This window comes from Hyaena hyaena, unplaced genomic scaffold, assembly GCF_003009895.1.
Source record: "Hyaena hyaena isolate Hyena2069 unplaced genomic scaffold, ASM300989v1 scaffold_1301, whole genome shotgun sequence".
In the NCBI taxonomy this organism is placed as follows: Eukaryota; Metazoa; Chordata; class Mammalia; order Carnivora; family Hyaenidae; genus Hyaena; species Hyaena hyaena.
This window is the reverse complement of record NW_024081936.1, coordinates 347257-363574: the sequence shown is the minus strand read 5'-3', so window position 1 is coordinate 363574 and position 16318 is coordinate 347257.

Here is a 16318-nt window from a genome sequence, read left to right as displayed (position 1 = left end):
TCTCACAACTCGTGGGTTCGAGCCCTGCATGGGGCTCTGTGCTGAAAGAGCAGCCTGGAGCCTGCTTCAGATTCTGTATCTCCCCTTCTCTCTGGCCTTCCCCTGCTCACGCTGTCTCTCTTTGAAAACAAACAAACAAACAAACATGTCTTTTCTTTTTAATTTTACTTAGTTTTTTGGGTTTTTGTTTGTTTGTCTTTTTACAGATAGTTTATTGTCAAGTTGGTTTCCATATAACACCCGATGCTCATCCCCACAAGTTAATTTTACTTAGTTGAGAGAGAGAGAGAGAGAGAGAGAGAGATGGAAGAAGGCAGAGAGAGAAGGAGACACAGAATCTGAAGCAGGCTCCAGGCTCTCAGCTGTCAGCACAGAGCCCAATGCGGGGCTCGAACCCACAAACCGTGAGATCATGACCTGAGCCAAAGTCAGATGCTTGACCCACTGAGCCACCCAGGCACCCCTATGAAACCTGTCTATAGTGACATAGGCAGTAAATGATAATGCCGAAATAAGTACTTCAGGCTTTGAGTGTGAGGAAGCTTCCACACAGGGTCAGTCCCACGGCCTCCCCACGCCTGCGAGAGGTTCGGTGGAAGTGGCAGGGCTGTGCTGAGCCCTGAGAGGGGATCTCTTCAGCAGGCAGGGAGCACTCTAAGGAGCTCTGCAGGCAGAAGGTCCCACGGGGACGAAGGAACACTGACTGGTTAAAACAGGGACACTCCAAATGCAGTGGCTTTACCAGGCCATCTTGACCCAACGTTGACGGGGATGAGATGGGAGGGAGCCAGCAAGAACTGGGTCTCCACTTGCCCAGATAGTGGGCGTCAACCTCGGATGAGCCGTCGGATCACCATTTTGAAAATACATATCTCGAGGTGCCAGACCTACCGAATCTGAATCTCTAGGGATGGTTTGAAGCAGTCATTACTTTCTTTAATCCCTCACAGAGGACTCTGATGCTGCACAAAGGATGGAAGTCACTGAGAAGGGAAGAAAGGACAGAAGGCCGATAAAGAGCCCTGGATTTGGATTCTCGAATCCTGAATTTGAGTCCGGTCTTGGCATTCACAATGCTGTGAGATGGGGCAAAACACTGTCCGCACTTCAATTTCTTCATGTTTAAGATTAGGGCAATAATAGGATTGCTTACCTCCCTCAAAAGGTGGTTACGACAAAAAAGCAAAATGGTGCCCTTGAGAGCCCCAAGTAGCACATGCCCAGAGGAAAGCATGGGTAGCGTGCACAGACGCTGGGAACTGGGAGATTCTGCAGGTTGCTGATGAAAGCGCTTGGGGCCCGCACGGCGTGCAGGGAGGAATACGCCTTGAGGACTGGAGGGCTCTGGGTGGTGGCTAATGCAATGATTCAGGTGTGAGTTGATAGAGCACAGCAATGGTGAGGCCTTGAGGACATCTGTGTGGCCACAGGCCAAAAGCATCCAGATTCTCTGTGGGTGAAAGGCAAGGCAGCATCCACACCTAAAAATAACACCGGGCTTTCCCAACACTGGCCTGGATGCCTGGAAATGACAGGAGGGCAATGAGATACAATTCTAATTTTGGAAAAGTCGGCTCTTTTAATACAAACTCAGAAGCAGTTTTGTTGGGGGAGGGGGAAAACATCCATATATTGTGTCTTCCAGAGTATTGTCAGCGATCCCAAACAGATGTCAAGTACAGGAGTCCTGGGAGAGGGGCTTCCCAGGCAGCAATCTGGGGGTCTCTGGCTCCAGCATCTTTCAGCGGGAGGGAGGAAGGACAGAGAAGCAAAGCTCTGGGAGGTTTAAAAAAGCTTGAGCTGCGAAGCCACGCTCCTGATCCTCCACCTTGGTCTGACCCAGAGCCGTTCCTGCTGATCCTGAAAGAGTTACTACACCCCAGGGTGGGGGCAGGGGCTGCTGCTGCCCTTCTCCTCCCCCCCCCCCCACTGGCAGCTACAAGATCCATTATCTCATGAACTTTCCCCATATCCCTTGGAGATAAGTATTTCCTTATGGTAATGATTGTTATTCTCATTTTAACAGCTGAGCACGTGCAGACAGAGGGATGGTCTTGAGAAGAGGGAGACATTTTCTTCCTTTTCTCTGGACTCTGTCAAGTTCAAATCATAAAACAGAAAGCACAAGGAAGGTCTCTGAGCATTTTCGGACCGGAGGTGGCAGGATCGGCCCTGGGAGAAGAAGGGGGACAGTGTGGGTTTGCTGTGCCTTAAAAAATTTACGTTCAGTTTCATGGGGGTTTGGGGGACGGGCAATAGACAGTGTCCTTTTATTTTCATATGCCCATAAAGAAAGTTGGAGTTTCAGAAATAATCTCGTGCAGTTTCGCTTTTGCATATGAGGAAATGGAGGCCAAAAGAAGAAACTGGTTAAACATGTTGTAAGTTGTAAGAAACTGGTTAAACATGTAAACATGCTGAGACCCCCAACTCCGCATCGCGTGTATGTCCCACTGCCCCCAGCCCTAAACTCTTTCACATGCTCCACGGGCTCATTCTCCCAGCAGAGGCATGACTAAGAGCAGTGCTGCCTTTCTTCAAGGTCATTGTGAGAGCCTGGCTGGGGGCCGGACTTATCTGTGAAGTTTGAGAAACATATTGAAATTATCAAGACTTGGAGCACAGCCGTCCCTTGCACTGAGCTTTCACCGCCTTATCGAGTTCCTACACTTGAACTTCGCAAGGTTTAGCCAGTCAGTTTTATTTGCCTCATCGGAAGCCCTGCAATCTTAGGCTTGTCCCCCAGGCCCCGGGTGAGGATTCTGGGAGGTATGGGAGCCCTGCTCGCTCAATGGCTCCTAAGACTGAGCACGGAGAGGGGCTCTGGGAAAACTACTCATACTGGGAACTACCCCAGGCGGGAAGATGGGCAGCTGGCACAGAGCCAGGGCCTGGGTTACAAGAACCAACATTAAGGTCAATACTGGGCAACACCCTTCTATGCAAGTGATGTATTACTGGAGACTTCCCACAATGACAAATTTGAATATTCCCAAACTCATTTTCTCATTAGGATAAGGAAGGAAGGATGCATTATTGACACAAATTTATAATTATGGTAAAAGCTACTTCTTTTTACTTTGAATTTACTTTTAAAATAATAAATCTATAATGGAATATATAAAGACTTTCAGGAAACTTAGAGATGCTTATTTAATACTGCTTTTATTGTCTTTAAATCGACTGCTTGAGTTTTCCTGGCAGATATTTGGTTATCTTCATGGTATTTTATCACATCTACATCTATTTTCTAAGGTTTTTATTCTCAGGAATGTTTCTCAGCAAAAGCATTATCCCCGTTGCTTGGTGCATCCTTGGAAAAGATTGATATAAGAGACAGGGGGAAAAAATAAGTGATAAGAATACAGAGTAGGGAAAGAAATGGCAGCAGAAGTTCCCTTCCCCCATCTTTTTGGGTAAACAGCAGAATGGACAGGGGCGGGACTTGTGTGTGCTGACACATATAGCATTGTCATGGGTGATAGTGGGCCCAGGTTATAACCAAGTCAGCACTGTTGATCACTATGCACTTCTCAATTTTTATAAAGTTTGGAGATTAGAGTTACTTTGAATTTTGATCATTTTCTGTACTATGTTTAAATTCATCTGACTTTCTACCATACTATAAAATAAACAAAATAATGAAGAAGTTCAGAGAATGGAGTGAGGGGGGAAAAAGATTAGAACCAGGATTAAAACTTCATATATGATTTACTCAGCAAAGTATATCCTCTAATAATGTGCCATTCTTACATTCTCAGCACATTTGACATCCCCCTTTGCCTCTTTGGGGGGAAAGTCACTGCTGAGAAGCATTGTAATAGGCACACTCATTTTATTCAGTTTTTAGGTCAATACCGTGGTATGGGTACCTTTATGGTCAGGTGCCCACACAGTACTCTTCTTGAATCTCTGCTGTCTCCAGAATTGTGGCCCCCTAGTGGCCCAGGCTGCTTTGGCAGTTCCAAACTTCAGTGTTTGTCTACCCAGGCTGTTAAGATTGGCTCTTAGCAACTTATCCTCCGCCAGGCTTCCCCACCTCTCTCCCTGCACCAAGAATCGGCAAACGCACCATGTCAAAACAGCATTTAAAATATCATGCACACAACTCAGCCCAAAAAGTCTTGGCTGCTTCAGTAGCTCTCTGCTGCCTTCTTACTTCATCTCCTTTTCTCATTCTCGGCTAGAACAGTGGTTTGCTACGGCTACCGCATCATGACCAGAAGTGGAGGTTGACATATGTTTTTGAGATTTGTATATATAGCTCTGGATCATTCTTTTTAACAGATGAATAGAATTTACATATATGGTACACTGTATTTATTTATTTATAGATGGATGTTGGGGTGTATTCCAATTTTTCGCTGTGTAGAACACTGCTGCAATGAATATTCTCACACATGTTTTCTGGTGCACATCTTTGAGACTCCCTTTAGAATAAACATCTGCAAATGGAGTTGCAGAGCCAAGGAGGATGCTCATTTTTAATTTCATTACTTATTATTGCCAATTTGCTTTCCAAAGTAGATGAATCACTTTACATTTTCCGCAGCAGCGTGTGAATGTTTGTATAAAACATTACCACCAGCCTTGGTGATGTTTAACTGTAAGACCATTTAATTCTTGCTCATCAAATGGAAATGGATTTGTATCTTCTTATTTTGATCATTAGTGGGGTTCTTAAGGTCACTGCGTTTTAGGGTTGTTTTCTGGAAATGCCTATTCACATCTCTGGTTTATTTTCAGTTAGGTGTTCGAGTCCACTGGACCACAGCCCTGACCTCTGGGAGCTCCTGAGAGTTCCTCAGTTGAGAGTTCCTCAAACAGGCTACATCAAAAGCTCAAGAGTGCTCTTGCCCCTTCATCCCAAACAAGGAACCAATATAGTGATCATTTCAGGTTTCAGTTTCTTTCTGCGGCTCTTACTGTCTTTGCCCAACACTCCAGCCAAGCTCACTTCTGGTTTATTCTAGGAAGGCTTCCCAGACAGATCTCATCCACAGAGACCTCTCCTTCCTCTGATAATCGCCCTCTGCTATTCTCAGCGTCTGCTGCACATGGCACAGAACTGTATTCGGGTTTTCATGTCCTCCGAGATCAGCTCGAAGCCCAGAGGCCCAGACAGTGGAGCGCCACAGAGCCTGGAAGCAGTCAGGTCAGACACAGGGGCTCAGCCTTTACCATTGTGTGATCTTGAACAAACCACATAAACTCTTAGCACTGTTTCTTCATCTGCACAGTGAAAAAAATAGCAATACCAATCTCAAGAAATATTGTGAAAATTAATGCCGTTACACCTTTAGCAGAATGCTTGACTTAATAATCACTCAAGAAAATCTTCATCATTTCTATTATTTTAAAAAATTAATGTTTTTTCATTTTTGAGAGACAGAAACAGAGTGTGAGTTGGGGAGGGGCAGAGAGAGAGGGAGACACAGAAACCAAAGCAGGCTCCAGGCTCTGAGCTGTCAGTCTGACGCAGGGCTTGAACCCACAAACCATGAGATCATAACCTGAGCAAAAATCGGACTGTCAACAGACTGAGCTACCCAGGATCCCCTTCATCATTTCCATTATTATCATGACTTTGTATTTCCCTCCACTCTTGTGTAACACTCGGTCGAGAAGGGAATTCCACACACACTAGGTTGGTCTTGACCCCCATGAAATCCACTTTCTCTCCGTTAGTTACCTCCTGTCCATTCAGCATTTATTTTCTTGTACTCTTGACCCTGGACTGCAGGCAGTGAGTTAGGTGTGCTCTAAAATTGAGGCAGTGCCACACAGCAGATAGGGAGTATGCGTGAGGGTGGTGCTTACAGGCCCCAGGTACCACATGGAGCCTATTCCATGGTAAAACTAAGGTGGACGTCCCACAACACACTGCCTTGGTATGAAATATTTTTTACCCTGGGGCCCCAGGCTCTGAATAAGCTCAGTTCTTGGCTGCGACTCTAACTGTGCCAAGTCTATGAAGCATATTTTTCCTTTGTCAGTTTATCCAGATCAAAGGCATTTGAAAGTACAAGGTCTCCATGAGATTATTTGCTTTGTAACAATAGGAATCCCATATATTTATACAGTACATTTACAACGTGCAAGGTACTCGCACATCTATGATGTCACACAGCCTCCAAAATAGTGATTGGAGATAGTCAGGAATTGCTAACCCCGTGCCATGGATGACTCAGAGGAGAATAACTCAGTCCATAAAACTGAGAAGGGACAGAACAGGGCTTGAGTTCAGGACTTTTACATCTAAAAGCTTATTCAAACATTTAAATGCTTTTAAATCTAAATCTAGGGGTGCCTGGGTGGCTCAGTCGATTAAGCGCTGACTTCAGCTCAGGTCATGATCTCGTGGTCTGTGAGTTCAAGCGTGTGTCGGGCTCTGTGCCGACAGCTCAGAGCCTGGAGCCTGCTTTGGATTCTGTGTCTCCCTTTCTCTCTGCCCCTCCCCTGCTCACACTCTGTCTCTCAAAATAAATAAACGTTAAAAATTAAATACATATCTAAGTGCTTATCGATAGAGTTAATATTCTATATGCTCTGTGCCATGCCTTACACTGAGTGTTTTACTTGTGTTGCACTTACACTCATTTTGCATGTCAGTGAAATAAGTTTAGAGAAATGATGTGACTCAGCTCCAGCACAAAGCTGTAACAGCACATTCTAGAGCCACTGCTTTTACCCACACACCAGACAGCTTCCAAATACAAAGCTGATGTGGTATCAGAAGGCAGGAAGACATCTTAGCTCAGGCCCTCTATGCTGAGGTGACTCTAATGGCCAGTCTTCATTGAGTCATCTGCCACCAGGCCTCCTCCCTATCCCTCAGACCAGGCCCTCTGCAGGCGCTGGCCCAGCTCGTCAGAAATATTTAGCTCACTGAGGGTGGAGACTTGGGCCCGAGGAAAAAGATACGTTTTTGACAATAATCATGCCAACTTGGGTATAAAACGGCCATTCAGATGCAGGCTTCCTTTTGCCACAATAGAACTTAACTTCTAACGAGAACATTGGAGAAGTTTTGAATGTGTGATTTATCTAAATGATCTTCATAAGGATATTCTTTTCAATGAAATACATTGTAAAACGTCACTTGGGTATAAAGGAAAGTAAGAAAAATGTCTGTATGTAAAAGCAAAGAGGGTTCTTAGAGGAAACAGGAAATCCATTCATTCTCACAAGAGTTAGGTGGGGCTGGGCTGGACTGGACTGGACTGGGATCGAGAGCTTTCACACATCCACTGGGCATGCATGCTTGGTTAGCTAACACCCTGGTCAGAGGATGAGGCAGGGGAGGGCCACTGAAACATGGACCCTGCTAAGTACAGAGCGTCTGACAATACAGATCCCCACATTCATGGGCTCCAGGCCCACCGTGTACAGTTGGGTCTGAGAATTCTGACTCCAGTGTCAGAGGAAACAGAGTCACATCTACTCAGAGCTCCCGAGCCTGCTCAAAAGCCTGCAATAGCTCCCCACTTCCCTTAACTGAAATCTACATCCTTAAAAGTGTCCCCAAGGCCCTACCTAATGTGACCACTTTGCTCATCCCTGCCCCTTGCTCACTGACTTCTTGGATGCTATTCCCTAAACGATGCTGCACATAGTGCCCACTTTATAACCTTTGAATATCCTTTCCTCAGCCTGACCAGCTGCTTCACCTTCTTCCATGTTTTTACCTAAATGTCACCCTCTTAACGAGATGTGCCCTGTGAACTTCATTTATAATTACCACTATTTTGGCAGTCACCCCTTCATCTTCCTCAGGTTTTTCCTACCACATTCACGGTATACAATTGGCTGGTTTATATTATGTACATAAGTTTATTCTTCATCGATGTCCTTGTCACTAGAATTCAAGCTCCATTAGGGTAGAGTCTTTGTTTTGCTCATTAATTGAGTCCAACCTCCTAGCACAGTGCTTAGCATATAGTCAGAAATTATGGTTGAAAGGGCACCTGGGTGGTTCAGTCAGTTAAGCATCCGACTTCAGCTCAGGTCATGATCTCACGGTTTGTGGGTTTGAGCCCTGTGTCGGGCTCTGTGCTAACAGCTAGCTTAGAGCCTGAAGCCTACTTCAGATTCTGTATCTCCCTCTCTCTCTGAACCTCTCCTGCTCACGCTATCTCTCTCTCTGTCTCTCTCTCTCTCTCTCCGAAATAAATAAAAACATTTAAAAATTAAAAAAAAATTATGGTTGAAGACAGTAATAAATGAATAAATAATGCATGTAATCCACCTAACCTCTTTGAATCTGTTCTCTTCTCCAAATAGGAGTAACATTAGTGCTGCAAGGAGCAGCTACTGCTTTCACCTACATGGTATTCCTTCTACGTGCAACATCCCAGCTCCTTCTTTCTGTGTTAAAGCCACTCCCCAAGGTTTAGATAGTACTGACCACAGGGTTCATCCTATCACTGGGCTAGCCTGGTTCTTCGGGGAACACCACTTCAATGGCTATGGTGGCACACAGAGGTGGGCATGTGTTTGAAGCAGAGCTAGTCTGTGAGACTAGATCCGTTTGGAGGAGCCCAGACCTGAAGGGCCATGTGGGCTGGAGGCCGTCAGCGGCCACCTTGCATTCATGTGTAGGCAGCTTGCCTGAAGATGAAACCAACAGAGGCAGGCAGAGCAGAGCCCGGGTCCTGTGGGAAGATCAGGCTTGGTGTTCACTCTGTTGGTAATGACTGGCTGAGGGTCCTTTGAGGCAAACAAAACCTTTGCGATGGACCAGAAGACTAACATGGAGAGAGAGGCTGAGCCAGAAAGAAGGAATTCTTCTGTCCATGATGTCATCCTTCAATTTCAGCTTGGCAAACTGAAAGCCTCATTAAAGAATTTATTCCTCCCCTAGATCTCCCAGGCTGAATTGATCGTGATTCCCTTGTGCCCCATGGTACCAGGTTTATACTTTATCTCACTCTTATCATCAAAAATTACAGTTATCCAGTTTATTAGTCTGCTAGGGTTGCCACATCAAAATACCAAGATGGAGTGGCTTGACTAACAGAAACTTATGTTCTCACAGTTCTGGAGACTGAAAGTCCAAGGTCAAGGTGTCGGCAGGTTTGGTTTCTTCTGAGGCTTCTCTCCTTGGCTTGCAGATAAAGGGTCATCTTCTCCCTGTGTCCTCACTTGCCTTTTTCTGTGTCTGTGTGCCAAACCCCTCTTTTTGTGGGGACAAAATCCTATTGGATTAGGAAACACAAACACCAATATAATCTCATTTCACTTTAGTGACTTCGTGAAGGGTCCTCTCTCCAAATACACTCACATTCTAAGGGCCTGGGTGTTAGGCCCTCAACATATGAATTTGGGGGGGGGAACCCAATTCAGTCCATAACATCCATTTACCTGCTTGTTTTCTCCAAGTTCATTGAAGTCACATGGAGGCTGCTGTGTAAATGTAAACATTTGATAAACAAAGAAATGAAAGAATAAATGACTGAATGGAAAACACTGTACTTCCCCAGAACAAACAGGGCCTTCATTCATTGGCAATGGTCGCCTCCTTAGTCTCTGCTCCTCTAGTTGGTCCGGGAAGATTCTCATGACCTCAGTCTACCAGAGAGAAGATTCTACCCAAGGTTATCAGGTTCCTTTGGTCTCATTTCAGGTGAGGACAGTGCCAAGGGGATGCTTGTATTCAAATGGTCAAGAATCAAATGAATTATTTTAATCCATTGAAGGTCTTCCTCACCTCCACTCTCTTACTCTCTTCCCACATCCAGTAAGTATCCCTGAACTGTCAATTCTCCTTCCAAAGTAGCTCTAAGTTCTGACTAGCTCTTTCCAGGACTAAGAGCTTCAATTTCCAAACTGTTTTGTCAACCCCACTTCCTCCATTTCAATGTCCTTGCCCTTGTGATCACAATCTATCCGAAATACAGAGCTAGCTATGACAGTCATCTGCTAAAATACTCCAATGACATCCCATGGTAAAAGCCTGGGTCACCTTTCTGTCTTTCACATGCCCTGCATGCCGGCTATGACCCGTGCCTCATCTATCTTTCCCATGTCTTCCCTAACGTCCACCCTCCTGCCACACCATGGCCAAGTCCCTTTACCTCAGCCTATGCATCGCCTGCTCCCTATGGTCCTCTTCTGTCCCTTCTTCCCCAAGGAACCCAGGATTCCAAGCCCAGCCCCAAACCACATGCTTACCAAAGGCTTCCCCACTTAATATTGTTAGTTGTCCTATGAGTCCATTATCAGAGGTCCAATCTTTTAGTATTTGGCTACTTTGTATGCATGTATTTATCTGCACCTGCCAGACTGGGAGTATCTTGATGGGTAAAAACTGGTCTTATGCTGAGCGAAATAAGTCAGGCAGAGAAGGACAAATATCATACGTTTGCACGTATAGGAGGATTAGGAGGAACCTAACTAAGGAACAAGGGGGAGAAGAAGGCGGGAAATGGTGGGGGAAAGGGAGAGAGGCAAACCATGAGAGACTCTTGAATGCTGACAAAAACTGAGGACTGATGGATGGGGGGGTGGGCACGGAGAGGGGCACTTGTGGGGATGAGCACTGAGTGTTATGTGGAAACTAATTTGACAATAAACTATTTGTAAAAAAAAAAAAAAACTGGTCTTATGCATCAATGTATTATTTCCAGCACCCAGCACAATGCCTGGAATATGATAGACAGTCAAAGCCAGTAGAATTTTTCTGGATGCCTAATATGTGCCAGGCATAGAGATGCCCATGAGTCTGACCTAGAGACAGACATGACTTACAGTAGTGTGTTCAGGGCTGGAAAGGACGAGGATGTGGGAAAGGCTTCCTGTAGAGGTGGCGTATGCTCTGGGGTTCATCACCAGGCTAGTGATTTTACAAAGGAAGTGAAAAACAATCCCTTGCCTGTGGAGGGTGAAAATAAGGGGAAGCATTCCCAGAAGAAGTAAGTGGCCCAGTTGGAGGAAAATAAGCAGCAGCCAAAAAAGCTTCAAGAATACGGAGTGGCTAAAGTTAGCTGAGAAGTAAGTTATCGTTTGCTGAAAGTCTTCATGTTGAAGTGAAGGTCCTTGGCTTGCAACGCAGGTCACCTGTTTTCGTGAACTTCCAGATAGCAGAATAAAAGGCGAGGGCCCACATATGGGATGACTTACACTGGTGCGAGGGAATGTGTATGTCACTCTGCTCAGGGGTGGTACGTGCTGTGTTATTAGGCCCAGGCTGAGGCCACAGTACAGTCATAAATCAAGAAGCGGGTGTTTAAGAAACAGTGGAAGTGTTAAGGGAACGTGAAGTGGCTGACCTGTGGGGCTGGCTGTTACTCCCTACAAGAATTTCGATGACTAATGATGTGGATAAATAAGCGCTTAACTTTCTCATAACCGCACGTGTAATTTATTTAATTCTGGGGGTATTATGCAGTTCTGGAAGCCCTTTAAGATGATGGCGATCAGCTGAAAAAGGTTTCCCACTATTCAGAAGAGGCCAGGGCCTTTTTCTCCCAGACAAGATTTTTTTCCCCCTGGTAACTGGGATTAATGCACAGAAGGATGAGATTTAGGGGTAGCCACCCACCTTTCTATTTAATTGATGTTTTTTGAAGTTCTACCAGTAGATAACCATTCAACTGGGTATTTCAGAGCCTTTAAAAAAATAAAAATAACTGAGAAAGAGGTGAGTCTCACCTTAAGATTTATTGGATCACATTGACAGAAGTTCATGGATCTTCTGAGGGAAAGGAAAGGCCTAAATGCTTGTGAGGTGAAAGGATGGCAGGTAGTAGAAACCCGAGACTGCCTGATGTACCATTTAGTCACTGCCACTTCACACCTCCAAGCCTCGATTTCCTCATCTCTAGAAGGGGTTGAGGGGCGTGCCTGGCTGGCTCAGTCAGTTAAGCATCAGACTTTGGCTCAGGTCATGATCTCACGATTCGGGGTTCGAGCCCTGCATCGGGCTCTGTGCTGACAGCTCAGAGCCTGAGTCTGCTTCGGTTTCTGTGTCTACCTCTCTCTCTGCCCCTCCTCTGCTCACATTCTGTCTGTTTCTCTCTCTCAAAAATAAACATTAAAAATTTTTTTTTAGAAGGGGCTGAGGATACTGGCCTCACAAAGTATTGTGAAGATCAGAAGGCAAAGGTAAAGTCATAAGGCTATTTCCATACATGATATGCTTCTTAGAGGTATATGAAGGACAGGTATAGTCAGGCTGAACGACCAATATAGATATAAGGTGTGGTTGATTCCAGATAGTTATAAATGATAAAATCTCTAATTGGTCCTGTTTTGCTGTGCCATATTTAATAATGTAATATTTCTAATATTTTGTTTATATTCTTTGAGATATTTTGATTTATAACTGAACACACAGATGAGCTTAAGCCCAATGAACGTACAACTGATGTTATAAGTTGTTTGCCTTTAACACACTTTTTTCATTCATTCATTTAACAAACACAAACAAATGAGTATCCAGTCCTGGGCAATTTATTCTCAAATGTGTTAGGAATCTGAGGTTTATGTTGATTTATCACTTGTCTTTAAAAAAAAAGCTCAAGCAATTTTTAAAAATATGTTGATAAAATGCAGTCCGTATCAAGTAAGTTCTTAAACTTCTAATACTCAATCTTGTTTTTCTTATCTCTTTATATGAAATAAGCCCTCTCCAATAAGCCACTTGCATATATATCTTTATTTCAGAATCTGCTCTTCAGGGAAACTTTCTTGTGATGTGCAAAAGACATATAAAATGGCATTTGTCAGAAATTGGGGAATGTTAACATAGATGGATTATAAGTTTTAGAGACAAAGTCTGTAATACTTGTGATCATTCTGATATATCTCTAAATGAAAACAGAGTTTTAATTTTCAGAATACTATAATTTAGACTAACCTAGGAAGGCTAATAGATTATCATAAAAAGTATTCAGATTAGTCAGAAGGGCTAATATGGATAATTATTTATAAACTGGAAATTCTGTTTTGGGGCACCTGGTGGCTTAGTTGGTTAGGCACCTGACTCTTGATTTGATGGCTCAGGTCATGATCTCAGGGTTCATGAAATTGAGCCTTGCAGTGGGCTCTGCACTGACAGTGTGGAGCCTGCTTGGGATTCTTTCTTTCCCCTCTCTCTGCTCCTCCTCCTCTCTCTCTCTCTCTCTCTCTCAAAAATAAATAAATAAGCAAACAAACAAACAAAAAAAGAAATTCTGTTTCAAATATATATATGTCCTTCAAAGACAAACTTTAAATTAAATGTGATGATCTTTAGATATGTCAATTAACAATATGCTTAACAACAACTTCTCTTGACCAGGTGGCACATTGCATTCTATGCTCATTTGCTTGATAGATACGCTTTGTCTTAAGAGAGTGTGAAGGCAACTCATTTCATCTTCAAACATGCTATTACGAAATCTCAATTAATTAAGGCAAAATAATGAGGTTTCATTTCATTTACAATTACTTTAGGAAAAGATGCATTTCTAGGATACAAAATCACAAATATGATTTAGCAATATTGTTAGTAATATTAAAGCTATCCTGTTAAGCATCTGAAAATTAGCCTTAGCTCTAAATCCAATCACTTTTCTTTTTTACATTTTGTTTTAAAAAATAACAAATACCAAGAAAGAAAGAAAGAAAGAAAGAAAGAAAGAAAGAAAGAAAGAGTAGCACATATGCAAATAGTTTTAAATGCCTGTACCCAATCATCCAGGAGATAGAACATTCCTAGCACCCCAGACACCTGGATCACAATTGTCTCCCTCCCGTTTCTAGTTAGTCACTATCCTGCCTTCTGTGAGGTTATTTCCTTAGTTTTCTGTATTGTTTGATCACCCACATATGCGTATCACAGATAATAGATGATTACAAATGATTTGAAATTCCTCCCACTGAAAGGTAGGGCTTATGCTCCCTCCCCTGGAATCGGAATAGGACCTCCAATTAGTGTAACTAATAGGATCTGACCAAACTAATGCTACACTATGCAGATACCCAGGCCCAAGTCATAGGGCGCAGCAGCTGCCACTTGAAATTCAGATGCCATGCCATAAGAAGTCCAAGCCATCACATGGAGAGGTCCACAAAGAAAGAAACCATGCACCCCACCCGACCTTCCTGTCTGAAAAACCAGCTGACAGCCAGCACCTACTATCCAGCCCTAGGAGCCATCTTAGAACTGAATCTTCCATTTCAGACCAGTTGCCCACTTGGGGCTGGCTACATAATGTGTGGGGCTCAGTGTAACTGAAAACCCAGATACCTTTGTTCTTAATGTACGAGAAAAGCTTTTTTCTTTTATTTATGGCCTCTTGGTTGATCTGTCATAGGTTTTTGTTGTTGTTTGCTATTTCATAACATGGACCCTTTGGGACAGGGAAAGATGCCAAGTGAGTGCCGACCCTCAAAGGTTTCTCATAACCCTGTAGGAATAGAGATGGTTGAGGCAGGGGTCTGATGAAGGTGGGAGCCACGCAGCTAGGAGTCCTCCCTGGGATTTAGTCAGAAGCTAAACTACATGTAACCTTGGCCTCCACATTTTTACTGCATGTTCCATTGACCCATCAGATTTCATTTACAAAACACAGATTCAAAGATAAAATAATTAAAAGGTCGAAGAGACTATGGGCCCTCTCATGAACATGAGGCCCTCTACACCTGCACATATTGTGTACCCCAAACCAGCTTGGGTCCTAGCTAATGCCAAGAGAAAAAGTGATGAGCCCCTCATGCAGAGCCTAGTCCCAAACTGCTAACTCATGAGCAAGGTACATGGTTGCTGTTACTTTAACAGCATTCTAGAATGCTTTATTTCACATTTATTTCACAGCAGTGGAGAAGCAGAACGAATTTTGTTTTTTTATTTAAAAAATTTTAATGTTTTATTTATTTTTGAGAGAGAGAGAGCAGGGGATGGTCAGAGAGAGGGAGACACAGAATCCGAAGACAAGCTCCAGGTTCTGAGATCGCTGTCAGCACAGAGACCAATGCAAGGCTTGAACCCATGAACCATGATCATGACCTGAGCCGAAGTCGGACGCTTAACCGACTGAACTACCCAAGCACCCTGAAGCAGAACAAGTTTTGATACCTAGAAGTAGAATAGCATTAAGTCAATCAATGGTTTTGGGACTAGGTAGCAGGCAGAACTTAGAAGAGCCTCGCAGAGATCATTAATGCATTAGGTAAATTAATGCAAGTAGGTAAGATCTTAAAGAATATTCTGCCAGTGAGGACTTGAAGGGCACTGAGTCACATTGTTTATCTTTTTATTTGTGCCTTCTCTACAAAAGGTAGGCCCATTTTATAAATCTTTTCAAAGAATGAACATTGTTGATTTTCTCAATTGTAAGCTGATTTCTATTTCATTAATATCTGCTCTTATCTTGAAAATTAATTTTCACTTTTCTTGAGCTAATATTTGCTGCACTTTCTTTCACCTCTAGAAATGAGTGCATACCTGATTCATTCCCAATTATCCTCTATTTCTAATATATTCACTCAAGGCTATTATTTCATTAATCACTTCTTTCAAAATATTTAAACATTTCTTCTTCTAAAAATTTTTTAATGTTTATTTATTTCTGAGAGAATGAGACAGAGTACAAGCAAGGGAGTGTTAGACAGAGAGGGAGACAGAATCCAAAGCAGGCTCCAGGCTTCAAGCTGTCAGCATGGAGACCGATGCTGGGCCTGAATTTACGGACCGTGAGATCATGAAGTGAGCCAAAGTTGGAGGCTTAACTGACTGAGCCACCCAGGCACCCCAAAATATTTAAACATTTCTATTTTGCTTTCTCACTTGGCCCATTGATAATTTAGAAGTTTGTGTCTTAATTTTGAAACAAGAGAATTTCTGATTATTATTTTGTTCCTGATGTTTATCTTTACTGCATTGTGAGTAGAAAATACATTCTCTATGAAATCAAATTCATGAGGTATATTGAAACTTGCTTTATAGCCCAATATAAAATCTCTTTGAGGGGCGCATGGATGACTCCATCCAAATCTGCCTCCAGGTTAGTTCAGGTCACGATCTCACAGTTTGTGAGTTCAAGCCCAGTGTTGGACTCTGAGCTGACAGGGCAAAGCCTGCTTGGGATTCTCTGTCTCCTTCTTTCTCTGCCCCTCCCCTACCTCAAAAATAAATAAATACACATTTAAAGAATAAATAAAATGAAATCACTTTGATATTCTTCAGCATAAACTTGAAAGTTTATATATTATTAAGCTGTTGAGTGTGGTGTTCTGTATCTGCCCATTAAATTAACTTTGTTAATCAAATTATGGTTCAAATCTCCTATAGTCTTACTGACATTTGGTCAGCTTTGTGTAGCAACCACTGACA